A 19,011-nucleotide genomic window follows, 5' to 3' on the forward strand; every position below is an offset into this window, starting at 1 on the left:
GATCCATCCCGTCACCCATTTCCAACTTCTGGCAGTCAGAGGCTTCAGGACACCCAGCGCATGGGGTTGCATCCCTGACCACCTTACCTAATAGCCATTGGTGGATCGTGGATCTGTCCTCCATGAACTTATCTAATTCTTTTTTGAACCCTGTTCAATACATCCCCGGGCAATGACTTACTCTGGTTGACTGTGTGTTGTGTGAAGTAATATTTCCTTTTGCTTGTTTTAAACCTGCTGCCTCATAATTTCATTGGGTAACCTCTGATTTCTGTGTTATGTGAAGGGGTAAATAACAGACCGTACAAACAGACTGGAGAAAGGGACTCTCCACAACATCTGATTTACCCATTGTGCTGAAATAAGGTACAATCACCAGGTAGAGGAGGGAGACGAGGTCTGAGCGGGTCAGTCTACACAGCCAGCAGCAAGCTTCCATGCCTGGGCCTACTGACTCAGGCTCACGCATGGCACCGAGAATAGCCCAGGCTCCAGCCTGAGCCACAATGCCTACCCCGCTACTGTTAGTGCCATGGCATGAGCTCCATGAATCCAAGCCTGTCGACCCATCTGGGAGGCTTGCTGCCACTGGCTGTGTAGACACACCCAGAGAGGCCAGTAGGAGCAGGCAGGAACACCCAGTGAGCTACATCTCCCTACAGGCCATTGCAGCACTGGAGAGCCCGGCTCACAGGATCAGCTGAGACCTTGGAGGAATGGCTGCACATTACACTGCCCCAGCAGCAGTGGGCACGGGACAGTTTGCCAGATTTGAATGCAGGGAGGGGTATTTGCTACAGACCTGCCCTTGGACACAGTCCCACATTTCCACAGGAGCTTGTAAAACAGAGCTGGGGGGAGTAACATCACAAGGACCTGGGTGAGGAGCAGCACCAGCCCTGTCAGCAGGCCCCGTCTGGTCCCCAGGAGAAGTGCTGAGCACCCAGAGGCTATTTCTCTGCCTTTAATTAAGTGCCCCTCCCACAAAGCACAGGAGTAACATCGAGTGCATGAGTCACGCCATTGCAGAAATGCTGCATACCCAGTCAGCTCAAGCCATTTATTTGGTCACCTAAATTAGCATGTAGAGGCCTGATCTGCATTTACACTAAGCTCCCCCCTCCCACCGCCCGCCACTCTGGCATTATTCCCTCTTTAAGGCCCCACTGCATGAACACAGCGGTGTAACGAGATCTTAGTGGGACTCAGAATCAGGCCTCAGGAGCACAACTTTTGGGCAAAGAGCTTCAGAACAGGTGCCCTAAGTTCAGTCCACATCAGAATCTTGGTGGCTGAGCTGAGAGCTGTGCCCTTGGACTCAGGAACGGAACAACACGGAGGAAACCATGTTCTGCGGCCAAAACGTAACGTGCCCGTCACTTTATTTTGTGTCCTTCACGTTCTGCTCCTCAAGGGTGTTTTAAAATTCTTTCAACACGAATTAGTAGGGAATTGCATCAAACCACACAGATGGAGCTATACCTGGCCATGCATTCTGCTTGTCTTTAGCTGTCCTTCTGTGACATTTCCTGGCCCAGTTCTTGTTCAAAGAAAGCCTGTCATTAGGTGTCTCTGAGCATATAGAGCCTCTGCATTATTGTTTGATCCTCAGGTTGAACCACGTCACAAGATTTCCCCTTTATAGAACCCCTCTCAAATATGTTGAATAAATAAAATCATTATGATTCATGCCTGCACAACTTATTCTCCATCATTACCACTCGAGGCCAGAAAAAATGCACCACTGCACTTGGTTCTGAGTACTCCTGTTCTGGTGCAGGTCAGTACATCAGTGAGCCAAGCAGGTAACCCACACACAATCAGTGGGTAGCTGTTGGTTCAATTTAATGCATCACTGGAAAAAAGTATGATTAAAAACACTTCTAAATATCCAGACAAAGTGAGACAAGAGACTCTTGGCAGCTTTATTACTGGTAACACTCTGTCTACCATCTACAGGTGTGCAACGGATTAAAGTCAAGGGCAAAACTCCAATGGACTTCAAGGGGGATGGACCCCAGACATCTCTTACACCTACACGTTCTTAACACATCCCTCACTGGTGTATCTGAGTCCGGCCAAAATACTTGCAAAGGGATTCCTTTCAAACCCTGCCCTGGCCTGGGAGCAATGGGCTCGCACTCAGACAAGGACTGTTTGGAATTGAAGGGATCGAATTTAGAAGAGGGTTATTGCCTGCCTGGAGTCTCAGCCAGCAGATGTGGAATGGCACCTGCTCTGGGGAGGGGGGGCAGAGGTGGGTGCAGTTACTCCTATGGCTGAATTGGAGAAGGTCTGTCCTATGGCTCTGAAAGGGGTAGGGTTCAGGGCTTTCTGTGTTCTACAGGTGGGCAGGCTAGAGAATCACAGCGGTCCCGTCCGGCCTGGCAGCCTGTGTATTCCATTAATAGCTTGGTCATTTCAGATCTCAGTCTTGAACAGGGAAGCACCAAAGCACCAGCCCTTCCAGACTTGCTGAGAGACTGGGGGGGTGCTATGTTCCTGCAGCCTGTTAGACAGAGATGGAAATGGCCAGCCCCCAAGCAGAAGTGCAGATCAGACACACAAACATCACTAGTTCTTGCTTGTCCTGCACACGGGCACTATAAATGAAAGCCCACCCAGCTAGCCCGGCCCAGCACGCTGCCTATCCCCGCAGCACAGGGAGATGTGTTTTGTTAGGACAATCTGAGGTAAGAGGGTCAGGGCAGAATCATTCAGCATTTGTCTCTCCCTAGCAAGGATAAGTCCTCAGCAGCGAGGTAAAGCCCTCAAGCCTGCTCTGTCCCCACTAAAAACTGCCATGTTTGTAGGTACGTGGGTGGAGGCCCACTTTGGGGAGCCTTCAGTCCCTGCTGTTGCACACAGCTTGTTTCTCTCTCTCTCGCTCTCTCTCTCTTAAATGGCTGGCCTGTTTGCCCCTTTCGAAGCGAAGTATCTCTGCTGTCACAGGGAGTCCTGGGACCACTAGACAGCCAGAATATTCCTAACAGGGGCACTCAGCCTGGCTTCTTCTAAAGCAGAGAAATGGGTTGAGCTAATGAGCGCGAGAGGGTTTAGCTTGATAGAAGTTACCAGTCTTCCGGGAGGATTTTGTTTCCTAGCCGTGCAAAGTGCCTCATTCTGCTCTCAGGGGCAGCAGCTCCTGCCATGGGTAACACTGGCGCAGTGCAGGGCAGTGTCCTCTCTTCTGTAAGTACATGGGCATAAGTCAAGGTTTTGTGTTTGTTTTCCCATGAACAGCCCCAGGGGAAGGACTGTTCTGTCGGACCCAGTCGTGTTGCACCACGTACCTCAGACAGAGGAACGACCACAGAACATCGCTGGAGCTGTTGTCTGGCCAGAGGCGAGACTGGAAGTGTGTTGTGATAAGAGGGCCTACAGGTGTACCCTAATTGTGACCTCCACTTTGAAAAGTGGGCAAAGTTTGTAAAATGTCACAATCACCTGTAACAACAAACACTGCTGGGAAAAGGTGCAAAAGGGAAACAAAGAGGCCTCCTGACATCACTCAAGGACTGCGTTCAGATCATGTCTGGCACAAAAGAAAAGTGTGGGACTGGAAATCGGTGAACCAAAATTGGTGTGTCGAAAAGGAGGCCTAACTGGTGAACAAAATAATGAGAGGCTGGGCTCTTCTGCCCATCACTCTCTTTTGGGGCCCTTAAAAGAAAAGACTTGGGGCAGGGGGAACCCAAGAGGCAGGCAGTCAGCCCCCGTGGCCTGAGAGACGGGTGGACCATCACAGCTGCAACCCCTGCCATCTCCTGGGACCCTGGGACCCACCATTAAACGGCTGGGCCTCCGTCATCCTGATCCTGACAAATGTCCTGACCAGACCCAGGCAAAGAGAGTGACCCAAGTGACATCACCTCTACCAGCTTCAGCTACATTTCAACCACCACCTGCGATGTGAGACTTTTGAATGTAAATAGCCATCCTGTGAATCCTTTTCCTTCCCCACACCATCTTTTCTTTCGTGTCTTTCTCTTTTTGCCAGAGCACAGCGCCCCTCCCGTCTGTCTAATAAGAGTCTGGCTTAGCCAACCAAGACGGTACATTGTGCAAAGTTGCTGGGAGCCTGTGACCCCAGAGGCAGATACAGGCAATGCCCTAAACAGTGCAAGTTTGCCAGGTCTCGGAGTGGCTGATCAAACCCTGTGCTGTGAGGGTGTTTCTCCAGCAGTGAGGCTGCAAATAAAAGTCAACACAAGAGAGAGAACCTGCATTTTCTATCTTCGCTGTTCTTCTCTCCCCTCGGGGGGGTGTTGGTTGGTATTGTAGGAAAGGGGGAGCAAACATCTCAGCCCATCTCAACTCACTCCCCTTTCCTACCTCCGCCCCCCAAAACACCCAGCTATTACCATCTTTAATAACAATTAGAAGACTGTCACATAGGGGAGGAGTTCATTCCAAAACACCTCTCTCCAGCCAGAGGGAAAGGGAGCCAGGGATGTTGAAATTAAAGCCTTATGTAACACTTTACAGTTCAAAAGCATTGTCTGTTTTCCCTCTTTTCTGTATCTTTCATAAAAGATATTAAATACAGAAATTAATGATGTGTTTGCCCTGGGGCTAAGCAGGCAAGGTCTCTGCATACCATACTCCACACCTCATTTAACATCAGACAGTGTAGTGGGAAAGTCTGACCACTGGGCCAGCTGGTCACCAGCTCATGGCCTTACAGATTCTGCCAATCGAGTCATCCCAGAGGGAGCCCCACTGGGGCCTCAGTCACCCCCTCATGCACCAATTGCTTCCCCAGAGCTCATCACCTCACAGGAGCGGGTGGGGGGAAGGGAGCGCGGAAATCAGCAGGACCAGGCCCATCCGCCACACCAGGTCCTGACCCAGGGCCCTAGTCATTTCTCAGAGCATCCAGGCCAGATACTGAGATACTCCAAATTGTTACCCCCCAGGTCACTTCGTACCTGTCTGGAGCGCCTCAGTTTGGGGCATGGTCACAGGCTTAGCAGACTCTCCTCAGTCTCTTTGAGTCCAGGTCAGTTATCCAGCCTCTCTCAGCGCTTCCAATTCCCTGATGCTGGAACAGCCTTTACAAAGCCATTGCTACTTCCTGCACCACTCTCAGCACCAGCCTGACTTCACAGAGCCCGGTGCAGCTCATTACCCCTTCTCCTGGGCTACCAGAGTCCTTTTAAATTGTTCCTCCTTCACTGAGAACATGCCCTGCACCGGTGGAGGGGAAGGGCCTCCCTAGCCTAGTGTTGCTCTGCTCCCAGCCCTAGTCCAGCATGGGGCCTGCAGACCCCATCACAGGCATGGCCGGGTCATGTTAACACCGTTAGCTCTTGTGCCCATATGTTCCACCAAAATTAAAACAACAGGCACCCAAACACAACTCCCATGGAGCAGTGCATCTCCATAGCCAGATGCATTTTAATGGTGAACTGACTTGAAAGGTTTTGGTGCAGTTCAAAACACTGAGACATTTCGATCCAGGTCAGCCTAACAGGGAAAAAATATTTCATTTCCATTCCCAACAGAAAAGTGAAAAAATTCAGTTGAAATGAAATTTTCTTGTGGAAATTTCAAATGGGCAGAAACTGAACATTCTGCTGAAAAACCGTTTTGGTGGAAAATTCCCAGGCAGCATTGCTCTGAAGAAAATAGGATCAAACCCCTCTAGTAACGTGAGACATGTCAGTTTTAAAGCGGTGCCTCAATATGAGACTTGGACTCTGACTGGCCTCAGATATTTGGGGTGAGGGTCCCCAGCAAGGGAAAAATGTAATGGCCAAGGGGAGAAGGAGTCTCTCGCCCTCTCTAGTGCCTAGCCCATGTTAGAGGTTTACAAGTCTATCCCTGCTTTCAGCTACCAGAGTTAGTCCCGTAGCTTATGCCACAGCCTCCCGTGCCTTTTAGCTGCAAAGTCCTGGAATTCAAACCCACTAAGAATCCAGGTGGAACTGGTCATCAATATACCCACACCTAGGTCTGGAATAATCAGTGAGACACCACACAACAGTATGGGAATCCCCCACCTTGCCAGAGGAATGGCGCTGAAAGAGCAGTGTGCTACAAATGGGGCAAAGTGTCCATCTGAGATTGCACAGATGTTTACAGAGCGAGCTCCACCTTTGAGAAAGCAGAGCGTCTGCAAGAGGAATGGACCCCCAGGAGAGCCACAAGGCCAGGGCAGGTCCTCTTCCAGGCAGGCAGCATTGGGCCATGAAAACACAATGCAGTTCCTTTGGATCTAGAAGCGTCTTCTTGTTTAAACAGCACAGTGGTAGTTGTGATTAACAAGACAACAGCAAAGGAGCCAAAGGCCACCAGCTCCAGGGTCTGCAAACACCTGTCCATGCACATGGATGTTAGCTCCTCAGAGAAGAACTGTGAGGAAAGTTCATTCTAGTACAGATGGAATATGAGACTACAGACTATACGGAAAAGCAACAGCGGAGTGCACTGACCGGGTTACAATGGCATCATTCCATGCCTGTTCTAGGATGGATCATAGTTCTCTGTTACAGATTCTGTTAACAAACACTCCCTGGGCACAAGGGGCACGTGGTACAGGCAAAGGAACTGACAGAAAGTGGGGACCAGTGCAGGCTCAGTAACGGGGCATCGCACTAATACAATGTGTGAAATTCAGCAATATCACAGATCCATGTCCCCCAGTCAATTTGTTCTTGTTTTTAGTCAGTGGCCCTAAATTAATAATGTCCAAACTCTCTCACTTTTTAAAAAATTATTCCCTCACCCAGAGTTAGTTAAATACCTCAGGCCAAATTCTGTCTGGATTTAGGGTTTGTCTAGATAAACAGCTAATTTGTGGCAAGCCGGGGTGTAAATCTACCAGCACGAACCTGCTGCACACTAAGCGCCAGTGTGGACGTTCCCTAGTGCACTTTAATTCACTCCCATTTCAAAGCAGGACAGATCAAAGCTCACTTTTCGTGCAGAACTTTTCATGTGCAGCAGCAAGGGCCACAGGGACACTTGGGGATGTCTACACAGCCCACCACAGTGAGCCTCTGAGCCCAGGGTGACAGGCTCAGGCTTGGGCTACGGCTCTAAGAATAGCTGCATGGACACCGTGGCTCGGGCTGGAGCCTGGGCTCTGGAGCCTAGGGAGAGGACGGGCTACAGAGCCCAAGCTGCAGGCCAAGCTGCAACCTCAACGTGCCGTCTGCACAACTACATTTACCACGGTAGCGCGAGTCCAGCAAGCCCGAGTCCCTCGACCCAGGCTTGCTGCTGCGATGGGCTGCCACTTGCTGCATAATAATAGACCTACCCTTAGTGTGCAGCAGGCCAGGGAGAGGTAGTCACCCCCATCTGGCCAGGCACTAACCGTGTGTATAGGGAAGCCTCAGCCCCGTATTCAGCAAGGCATGTAAACAGTGCCTAGCCTTAAACAGGGCCGTACCTCCCCTGACTTCCAAGGGGCTACTCATATACTTAAAGTTGGGCACCTGCTTAAGAACCTGGCTGACCTGGGGTCCAGCCTCCCCACCTAAGGGATGGCACAGAATGTAAGGTAGGGGCCTACGTCTTTGCTGCCCTGTGTACAAACCTCTCTGCCTCTGAATCCGGAGCAGAACTGGCTCTGGAGCAGATATTGGACTTTCTTCCTCTAGCCCAGTGGTGCCCAACCTTATTATCAGGAAGGCCACATAAACCTGAGCACAACCTTGGGTGGGCCAAACAGATGCTACATATTTTAATTGATTTAAAGTCCCCTGTAGTGAGTTATATTTGCAATTCAGCTTGTTTCACACGCATTTAGCTGGGTTGTTTTTATGTACAGCATTATCTATTTATGCACTTGTGTAAAGTGATGTAAACATGATGACAAAACTCTGAGCCGTTATTATATTGCATTGCAGCAGACCATTATGAAAGGCTCTGGTGGGCCATGTAAGGCCATGTACGGCCCGTGGGCCATAGGTTGGGCACCCCACTGCGGGAGCTAAAAATCAGTTTGTGAGCCTGTCAGCACACATGGCTCCACATGAGGTCTGTTTGCCTGTTTTGCTGTCACAGCTCTTGGTAGGATTAAAACAGGAAATCTCCTCTCCACAGCCTAGCACACCGAGACAGCTCCAGCAGCAGCTGCTCTCAAACATAACTAGATGACACAAGAAGGGGAGACAAGAGTCAGGAAACCATTGCAAGAGCCCACAATGGCTCCTGCTGAAGTCAGTGGTAAAAGGCCCTTCAAAGAGAGCAGCCCTGAGACCATATGCAAGAGGGGGAATTTCCTTAAGCTTTGCTTAGTCTCCAAGCCACCAAATTTCATTTCTTCCTTTGTGACTCTGCAGCGTTCCCAGCGCAGGAGTGTTGAAAAGTTACTGAAAGGGAAAGGGGAAAACCCTTCCACACTCGACATCGTGCATTTTATTGCAGCCACTGGCAAAGGGAAGAGAAGGGAAGAAAAAGAAAAACTTCAAAAGTCTGAAATAGCAACATTTGGGGGCCAAGAGGTTGAAAACCAAAATGGAAGAAAAATTTCAAACTGAAATTATATACACAATTTTGTCTTGTTTCCTTTCAAAACTTCCTGTAAACAATTTCATTGAAAATATCATTTCGCCTCCCCCCACAAATATTTTTGTTGACAAAATCCCATTATTTAGTAAAAATATTTTCTACTGACGGCCAAATCTTGGCCAAGGGAACATCTTTCAAGCACATGAACCTCCCCAGTTCTGGTGTGGAGTGGCTTTAGCATTCGTATTCACACAGCCTGTTCCAGCTCGCTTCCGGTTTCTAAAATGTCTCTCACTCTGGGCCACGTGTGCAAGGAGCAGCAGGCTGCTGCACTATCAGAAGTCTCCAGAACCCTGGAGTAACTACACTAGCTAGTGCCTGTGAAATGCAAATCCAAGGCCCTGCCCATTTCCTTCCATGCCCCACTCTCTCCCATCCACCTGCAGAGACCTACTCTTTTCTCCTGTTGCTACCTGTGACTTGGTAGCCGATGTAAGGGAGTAAGTGGCCACCTTACATACCATATTCTCTTCTACAGCTGTGGAAGCCAAGCCAGTCTGTCCATCTGTGTCCACCCTTTTTCCTTTAAAGATTCTTTTCGTCCTGAACTCTAGACTACAAAGCTTTGGCTGCACTAAGAAAACTTGGAAGCTTTTTTTTTTTTTTTGCATTGGTGCAGCTACACACAGGCCTTTGGTGTAAGCTGCAGTCTATGTGTCACCTCGCACCCCTCTAGGCTAAATGACAAGGTGGGCAACGCTACAGCTTATACTGGCATGATTACTTGCAGTATTTAGCCACCAGATGTCTCTGAGTGCTGTACGGCATTCCAGACAGGGCGTGGTCCCACTTCGACAAGAGAGACAAAGCTGGAACTCAAGATGAGTGGAAGCCTGCTTGCTTGTGGCTAGTAGTAGCTACTTTCTTTAACATCCACCTCCTCTTTAAGAAGATCTGTGTCACTAGTGCTGAAACATCACTTACACGTTCTTCTAGTGTGAAAGCACCTTCGGGGACAAACATTCCTTCCAGTAGCCTTAGAATACAGCTGTTAGCCAACAGAGAAGACAAGAACTTCATGGGCCATGAAAAGCTATCTCCCCATTACTCTACAGGCAGTTATCCCATAGGTCAGGGTTGGGAGGGGACATGCCAGGAGGGTAGTGGGGGGCAGAGGGGGACCTATGGAAACATAGGATCATAGGATTAGAAGGGACTGCAAGGGTCATCCAGTCTAACCCCCTGCAAGGATTTGTTCTGCTGTTTTCCTGTAGATAAACAGAAGACTTAAGTGTGACACGTTTTATCACTTTAAAAAGAAAAGGAGGACGTGTGGCACCTTAGAGACTAACAAATGTATTTGAGCATAAGCTTTCGTGAGCTACAGCTCACTTCATCGGATCCGATGAAGTGAGCTGTAGCTCACGAAAGCTTATGCTCAAATACATTTGTTAGTCTCTAAGGTGCCATACGTCCTCCTTTGCTTTTTGCGAATACAGACTAACACGGCTGCTACTCTGAAATTTATCACTTTAGTAAGCAATTTGAGGCAAGGGCTGCATCTCACTATCTCATCTCGTCTCTGCAGCACCTAGCACAATGGGGCCCTCATCTCGACTGGGGCCACTTTGCGCAACTGTAATAATTACCACTGATAATCTTACTATACTAATAATAGGAATAAATATAACTGTATAGTAATACACACGTTATTTGCAAATATGCAGAATTGCTAATTAAGGCCCAGATTGAACAAGGTACTTAAGCACATGTGTAACTTTTCTCTCCTCTTGGGGAGGCTCATGGAAACATCTGTAACACTATTCAAATAACTGGCCTCGTCCCTTAGTTGGGTTTCTGCCATTATTCCAAGCAGGAACAAATATTTCCAACTGTGCGAATAAATACCCAGGGTCTCAGGTGGGCTGCCCGTGCTGCCGCAACTCAACGGCTGTTGATATCTGAGCTAGATGGATTAAAGCTAGCTCAGGAATGTCTACAAGTGCTGCAGGCCCAGTTGCAGTGCCTGAGTCCTATGAGATTAGCCATTGTGCAGTGGAATATATGTTACTGCTAGCAACAGCTAACGAAAAGAGGCAAGACGTCAATTAAAGTGTCGGTTAGTATCAGGCTGCTCGTTTTGATGTAAAACAATCCTGCCATAAGAGTCCTGCTGTTATGACCAACATGCAGCAGTGGAATGAACAGAGCTGAAGACAAGTCCCTTGCTCTGAACACATCCTCCCAACTGGGCCTTTTATGTCAGGTGACCTATAAACTCTTGGAAATAGACGTATTGTCCGCTGGCACCCGGGGAGATAATGCAGGCAAAAGATTTCAAACCAACAGTGGTTAGGGGCTCCCCCAGAAGCAAACCCTCCCATTTCGCCAGGCTCCTCAGAGTATAAAAGCAGATTTGATGTTGCACTGTTATTGCTCAAAGACCTTTAAACAGAAAATAGAAGTGACTTTTCCAAGTCATTTGTAGTCCCAATAAAGTGAATGGAGCTGAGATGAATGATCAGTAACTGGAGTTTGATTCTTTCACTAAGGAATCCTAATTGGACGACAAAAACCGCCAGATGAAAAGGAAAATGGATTATCAGGGAGTCTGACAGGAACAAGACAACGCCAAGAAAACAAATGAAATGTAATAACAGAATTGGTTTTGCTGAGATGCTTCAGTCTCTGCCAAAACCAGTTTTCTTGTGTTTGGCGCTGTGGCCGGTGGGGACGTGGAGGGAGTGTGCGTGTGTGTGTTGAGGTTATTTCTTCTTTAACTGTTCTCTCATGAATTTACCCTAAGTGGTACATGACTAGTACGATTTCTTGCTTGGAAACTTGGGTGCAGATTTAAACCCAAGGAGACGGCTTGCCACCTGAAAATATTACTGAAATCTCAGAGTTCCCTCCTAGGTAGAGTGGATTGGAACCGTCCTTGCTTTTAATGACCCCTCTCCTCCCTCCAGCCAGTCCTGGAGATCTTCAAGGAGAGAGCTGCTCGGAAGCTCACAGGTCAGGAAAGTTGGCTGGTTGGCCACAATAATATGTACCCCAGTAGTATCCACATGACTGGGTGAGAACAAAGAGCTGCTTGCCCACAGTCCAACAGTGCACTTTGCTAGTGCATCCGGCGCAGGTGTCTGTGAACCTCTCTAGCTGGTCCAGCCTGGCCTGAGCAATGAGCATGGAACAACCTTTCCTGTTCGTTACTCATGTGCACACTGGAGGAAGGGCCAGATGCGGAGCCCGTGTGTGCCAGAGATGGCCCCACCACTGTTCAGGAAGCTCATTCACTCAATGCTTGCGATTATTTCTGGGACATTGCCCAGCTTTACCACTCGTGCATGAACCAGAGCAATCATTGCCTGGCCAACCGCCGTCACCAGAGAACTAGCCACTAATGTGCCAATGTCAAAAGGACTGGCCACAGATCTGTGGCAGTCTGGGATAGCCAGCTTTCAAAAGGCAATATCAACCCGCTTCTACACTGCACTGAGGGTGTTCTCGTCTGCCTGTCTAGATGCTGCAGGGTTGGAGCAAGTTCCTCACCCAGCTACTGCTGGGTGGCCTTCCTCATGTGGAAGTCCTGGGCCCTCAGCAAGTCACCCCAGATCTGCATGATGATGTAGTCCCACCATTCATTGCTCCAGACTCTCCAGCCAGCCCAGGGAGACTCATCCACCCCCTTCACTCCTCCAGCCTGACACTCCCCTCAGCAAAGCATGCTACGGCTGTCTCCCGGCACTACACCGCAGCCAAAACGCATGGTGCTGCCTCTCATCCCCGCTTCCTCCACCTCTCGCCAAAGTGTGTGGTTACAGGCTGCCAGCCCCAGCGGGACCCATGCCTCGCCATCAGCTGGAGCCAAGGCAACAGACAGGAATCAGAGCCTGCCTCCCCAGACCTGGGTTAGTTGAATGAGTGGCTAGGCCCATACAATTTCTACCAGGGTAGCCAAAAGGGACAGATGCTTTCTCCCACAATACCCTGCGAAAGCATTCAGAGAGAGGCCCAATTGGCCGTGGTGCCAAGCCGCATGGGACAGGCCCCCACAAGTCTTGTCACGAGACCGGCTGCTGGACTTTCCAGCACCCCGTGATGAACTCGACTGCCATTGCAGGGTGGCTGCATCCCCTCACGACAGGCTGACTCAAAGGAAGCAACCGGAGGATGAATCACTTGTTCTGGAGCGAGGATCCCGGTAGCAAAGGGCTGGCCCTGTTTACACAGAGCAGTGCTACGCACTCCAATCAAAGGCTTGGCGGGGGGAGGGGTACTGCGCGGGCAGTGGAAACGCTGTGATTGGAGTGATCTCAGGCACTGGAGATAAGGAGTCAGTTTCAAAAGCTGGATTGAAAATACATGGCTTTGCCATTGCTGGGAATTAAGGGCCTGATCCAAAGCTCACCATAGTCGATGGAACAAATTGCTGATTTCTCCTGACCTTAGTCTCAGGACACATCAGAGAAAGATTTGTTAGCCTCTAAGGTGCCACAAGTACTCCTTTTCTTTTATCAGAGAAAGAAGCGTCAGTTGAATTTACACAGGCTTTCCTGGATGAGAATGGCAGAGCAGCATCACCGTGCCCTGTTCACTGGAGGGTTAGTGTTCTATAAACCCTCTTCATTCTGGGACGACCTCTCTGCTTCTCAGATGTTGGAACAAATTCTCACATGCTTTTGGCCCTACCAGGTAAGGACAACAGTGAATGAAAACAACACCATTTAGCTGTAAGCTCTGTTCCCTTTTGCTACACCTGGTGCTTTGCAAGGTGCAAAGTGGGTGTTGTGACAGCGGGTTGTTTTAGCCTGAGAGCAATAGGCACATGGAGTTCTTTAGCCTTCATACAGAAATTAGGGTATGAAACCCACACCTGGAAAGGGAGAATCTATGTTCCCCTCTCGTGGCTGGTCCACATAAGAGATTAATGAGGCCGCTACCACGACTGGCTAGGTCAATGGGAGACTTTTCATTGACTTCAGTACACTATGTCTGTTATTGCGAGCAGTGCAGACTCATGTTTTTAACCCAGTGAATTATAGGTTCTCCTGTTGGATCAAGCAGGGTCATTTGCATTTGTTTTCTGGGTTAACCATTCCAAGCATTTAAAATAAAAGAAACGTATAGTTCCTCATTTTGTATTAATGCATAAGAATGCTGGCTGGTTGTGTTTCCAGCAATAATAGATATACAGGTATAGTATGCTCCTAAATAGACAGTATTAGAGTGAACCTGCCATCACCAACCCCCTCCTGTCCTCCCCCCACCCCCACCCCCCACACACACATCAGTAGTGGACTCTCAGAATTCACAACCCTTACTTGTGCCAGATAAAGTGGGTTTCGCATTCCGATGTTCCGATTAGACTCTAGCAATATTTCAATGGGATGGAAACACACAATAGATCTTAAATACTGAAGTATTATGTCTTCATTCTTCCCTTGTCTCGCAAAAGAACCGTGTATGATTATCTTTGGATGTAGGTACACTTAGCTTATAAGATAACACCAAATAAGGGTATATTCCAAACAAAGCTAGACCCATGAAAAGAGCTTGGTTTGGCTTTTTTATTAAAGAGGATGCCTGTGTTTTGTATGTACACTGGACTCCATGAGAAATACCCACAAACCCAGGACACATTTTAAACTTCAAGAAAGTTTGAAATTCAAACAGACAGAAGGAGCATGGCTCTGATCCAGGCTGTCAATCCTTGGTTTCTCCTCTGCTGCAGACTGTGCCAAACTGCCCAAGGGAGGGAGATGGGGAGCAGCAGCAGCAGCCCAAAGCTGCCAGCAGGACGGCGGGTGAGGAGGCTGGTACCAGCACTGAAGGCAGGGAGAGGCAGCAGGAGGCAATGCAACTAGGGAGAAGCCGCTACTGCTGGCATCACCCAGGGAAAGAAAAGCCCCCCACCAGCCCCCGTGATTGTGCCACACTTTATAAATATACCAGGGCTGGATTTCAAAGATGCCCCAAAGAGCTAGGAGCTCAGTTTAATGGGATGTAAGTGCCCAACTTCCCTAGGCTCCATTGAAAATCCCAGCCTAAGTATTTAGAGCCAGATCCCCACTTCAGTGGAGCTCCCCCATTTACACCAGTTGCAGATCTGGCCTATAACTTTTCTACTGACTGTGTTCCTTAACTCGGATTATATGGTAGAAATAAACTAAGCTGTCAATACATGTATCATCATGGGCCAGACTGGGAACTCCTTACATCAGAGAGACAAGGTGGACGAGGCAGTATCTTTGACTGGAATAACTTCTGTTGGTGAGCGAGGGCTAGTCTCCACTGGCCACGTTACGCTCTAACGTGCCTTGTGTGGTCACGGCACAGCGCTGGGAGAGAGGTCTCCCAGCACTATAAAATACCCACCTCCACAAGGGGTGCGGCTCCCAGTGTCGGGGCACTGTCTACACTGGCAGTTTACAGCGCTGAAACTTGCTGCACTCAGGGGTGTGTTTTTTCACACCTCTGAGCGAGAAAGTTGCAGTGCTGTAAAGTGCCCGTGTAGACAAGCCCCGAGACAAGTATTCGAGCCACACAGAGCTCTGCTTCTGGGCTGGGAAAGGAACGCCCAGCATCACAGCTAAATGCACAGTGCAATAGGCTGCATAGGAGCCACACCTCCATCATCTACATTTTAGGCCAGTATTTCACTGTTGGGTGGGGCCAAGCACCCACGGAGTCAGCGCCTATGGGTGGGGGAGGGGAAGGGAACAGGGTAGACAAACACCTCAGTTGTTCTCCAGAGTCTTAACTGTCTGTCTTTTTTTTTTTTTTTTTCTGAAGTAAGCCTCTAATTTTTATAGCTGTGAAGAAAACCATTGTGAGAACACCCACTTCTGGCCTTCAAACTATCCCCCAACCTCTACAAGCTCCTCATCAGAAGCAAGCTCCCCGCAGACCAGGACACAGCAACTCAAAGTGGCACCAGACCTTGCCAGAACAATAGATGCAAACCCTGCGGACATATCTCCACTGCTACAATGATCAGCACCCCCGCCCTCACCGCCCAATACACCTTTCAAGATCCATGGATCCTACACATGCTTATCACAACATGTGTGCACCCCATCCAGTGCACTAACTGCCCCAGTAACAACTCTGTGGGTGACACCAGCCAGTCACACAGAAAATGATAAAAGATAAAAACACCCTATCTGCTGTGGCTGAAGCTTTTCACAAAGTGATCACTCTGTACTAGACCTATCAGTCCTCATCTTCAAAGGAAACACGCACAACACTTTGAAAAGACAAGCCTGGGAGCTTAAATTCATAACTCCATTAGACATTAAAAATCATGGACTGAACAGAGACCCTGGATTTTATGGCTTATTACAGCAATCTGTAACCCCACTAACCCCCGTTTTTGTCCTGTGACTGCAGAGGTGTTAACAGGCCACTCCACCTTGAATAGTCCCTTGCAGTAGGTACTAACTACTTAAGAACATAAGAACAGCCATACTGGGTCAGACCAAGGGTCCACCTAGCCCAGTATCCCGTCTTCTCACAGTGGCCAATGCCAGGTGCCCCAGAGGGAATGAACAGAACAGGTCATCACCAAGTGATCCATCCCATCACCCATTCCCAGCTTCTGGCAAACAGGCTAGGGACACCATCCCTGCCCATCCTGGCTAATAGCTATTGATGGACCTGTCCTCCATGAACTTAATTACTTATACTAAAGCTAAATAATCTGTTCCATCTTGCATTTTGCTGTGATGCTGGGAGTTCCTTTCCCAGTCCTGAAGAAGAGCTCTGTGTGTCTCGAACACATACCTCTCTCACCAACAGAGGTTGGCCCAATAAAAAAATATTCCCTCACCCACCTTGTCTCTCTAATAGCCTGGGACTGACATGGCTATTACTACACTGTGTACAATTCCCTAATCGGTGAGGCGTCACTAACATGAGCAGTCCCACGTACTTCAGCATGACCAGTGTGAGTAAGAGGTTTGCACTTTCACTCTATTAAACCAGGGAATGTATTTCTTACAACCAATTATAAATATTACCACTAATATGACACCCCTTTTAAATCACAGCAATTTAGACTCAACAGTGCATTTTAAGACTTTGTCTAGACTTTGAAGATCTTACTAAATAATATTCATTAAACCTCTCAAGAACCCGGTGTTCTTTGCTGTCTTGACATAGCCAGATTTGTTCTCAAATGGATACAACATGTACACTACAAGGAGGGCCATAAATGAAACCAAGGAGGGCCATAAATGAAACCAAATCATGTTTCACAGTTAAGCCATTCTATTTATGAGGAGTAAGTGTGATAGCTGCTGAAAGGCAAAGGCAAAGTGGCTTGTGTTAATGTTAAGGGGTATACACAGTGGGGGGCAATAAAAGAGAAAATATCCATTTATACATAGGGTTTCTGTTTTATGGGGGTTAATTTTTTAGGGTTTATTTTTAGCAATTTTTGAGTTCACAAATGTTAAAGCACACTAGGGAACCTTTAGTGCACACCAGCAGGGTCTATATGGACCAATTAATGCACAAAATGGTAGTGCACTTTAAAAAGCATGTCCTCATAGTATGCATTATTGCTCCATGTAGACAAGGCCTTAGTTAGACACAAGCCAGGGAGCAGAGACATTGCCTAGATACACTTCAGTGGGAAACGAATGAAGTCACATCAATTGAATAATCATGTCTGGCATTTTTCCAGTGTTTATTAGATAAACACCAATTTGATTTACTTTTGTATCAGGGAAGTTTTATGAGTGTTTTTCAGTTCAAACTGAAAACCAGAAGCCCTATTTATACATAATCCTTTGAACAAAGTATTACAAAATATTTTGTGAAGAAACAGAGGCTACCTAAAAAGAAAAGGAGTACTTGTGAGACTAACAAATTTATTTGAGCATAAGCTTTCATGAGCTACAACTCACTTCATAGGATGCATACAGTGGAAAATATAGTGGGGAGATTTTATATACACAGAGAACATGAAACAATGGGTGTTACCATACAGACTGTAAGGAGAGTGATCAGGAAAGGTGAGATATTACCAGCAGGAGAGCAGAGGTGGGTGGGGGGAACCTTTTGTAGTGATAATCAAGGTGGGCCATTTCCAGTAGTTGACAAGAACAGTAGGAGGGGAAATAAACAAATGGGGAAATAGTTTTACTTTGTGTAATGACACATCCACTCCCAGTCTTTATTCAAGCCTAAGTTAATTGTATCCAGTTTGCAAATTAATTCCCATTCAGCAGTCTCTCCTTGGAGTCTGTTTTTGAAGTTTTTTGTTGAAGAATTGCCACTTTTAGGTCTGTAATCGAGTGACCAAAGAGATTGAAGTGTTCTCCAACTGGTTTTTGAATGTTATAATTCTTGACGTCTGATTTGTGTCCATTTATTCTTTTACGTAGAGACTGTCCATTTTTGCCAATGTACATGGCAGAGGGGCATTGCTGGCACATGATGACATATATCACATTGGTAGATGTGCAGATGAACGAGCCTCTGATCATGTGGCTGATGTGATTAGGCCCTATGATGGTGTCCCCTGAATAGATATGTGGACGCAGTTGGTAATGGGCTTTGTTGCAAGGATAGGTTCCTCGGTTAGTGGTTTTGTTGTATGGTGTGTGGTTGCTGGTGAGTATTTGCTTCAGGTTGGGGGGTTGTCTGTAAGCAAGGACTGGCCTGTCTCCCAAGATCTGTGAGAGTGATGGGTCGTCCTTCAGGATAGGTTGTAGATCCTTGATGATGCGCTGGAGAGGTTTTAGTTGGGGGCTGAAGGTGACGGCTAGTGGCGTTCTGTTATTTTCTTTGTTGGGCCTGTCCTGTAGTAGGTGACTTCTGGGTACTCTTCTGGCTCTGTCAATCTATTTCTTCACTTCAGCACTAACACGGCTGCTATTCTGAAACCAGGTGGGTACTGTAGTTGTAAGAATGCTTGATAGAGATCTTGTAGGTGTTTGTCTCTGTCTGAGGGGTTGTAACATATCTGATAGCAACTTATATTCTGTAGAGAGAAACAGCAAGCAGTAAAGAATCACATAAATATTATTATACGGTATGCTTATACTATTGCAAATGCAATGTGCTGCATATAAAATACACTGTTCTCTTCTTTTATTTTAAAGGAAATGATTTTTTTATAAAATTCTCATTTTCTGCCTAGTAAAGCTGTGTGAATATTTGGTTTTGGTTCACTGGCACTGTTGAAAAAAAAGTTTTAAGTCTCCCCAAAACAATTTTTTTTTTAATTTTGAAAAGTTGAAAAAAAACATTTAATTTTTGAGGTTTAACTTTTTTTATTTTTTAAATAAAATTGAAGTAAATTTCAAAACGAAATGTAGTTTCTAATATAAACACTAAATGTTTCATTATGAAATAGAATTTTTTTTAACTGAAACCATTCGATGAATTCAACACAAATTTGCAAAATGTATGAGTCAGTCTAAATTTTCATTTGTTGGCAAAAAATCAAGTTAGCTGAATACTTTCCCCCGGCTCTAGCACCTAGTCATAGGAACAAGAACGAGTGACACAAAGGAGCAATGTTGGAAGTAGAGTCGT

The sequence above is a fragment of the Lepidochelys kempii genome, chromosome 3, assembly GCF_965140265.1.
Source record: "Lepidochelys kempii isolate rLepKem1 chromosome 3, rLepKem1.hap2, whole genome shotgun sequence".
Lineage (NCBI taxonomy): Eukaryota > Metazoa > Chordata > Testudines > Cheloniidae > Lepidochelys > Lepidochelys kempii.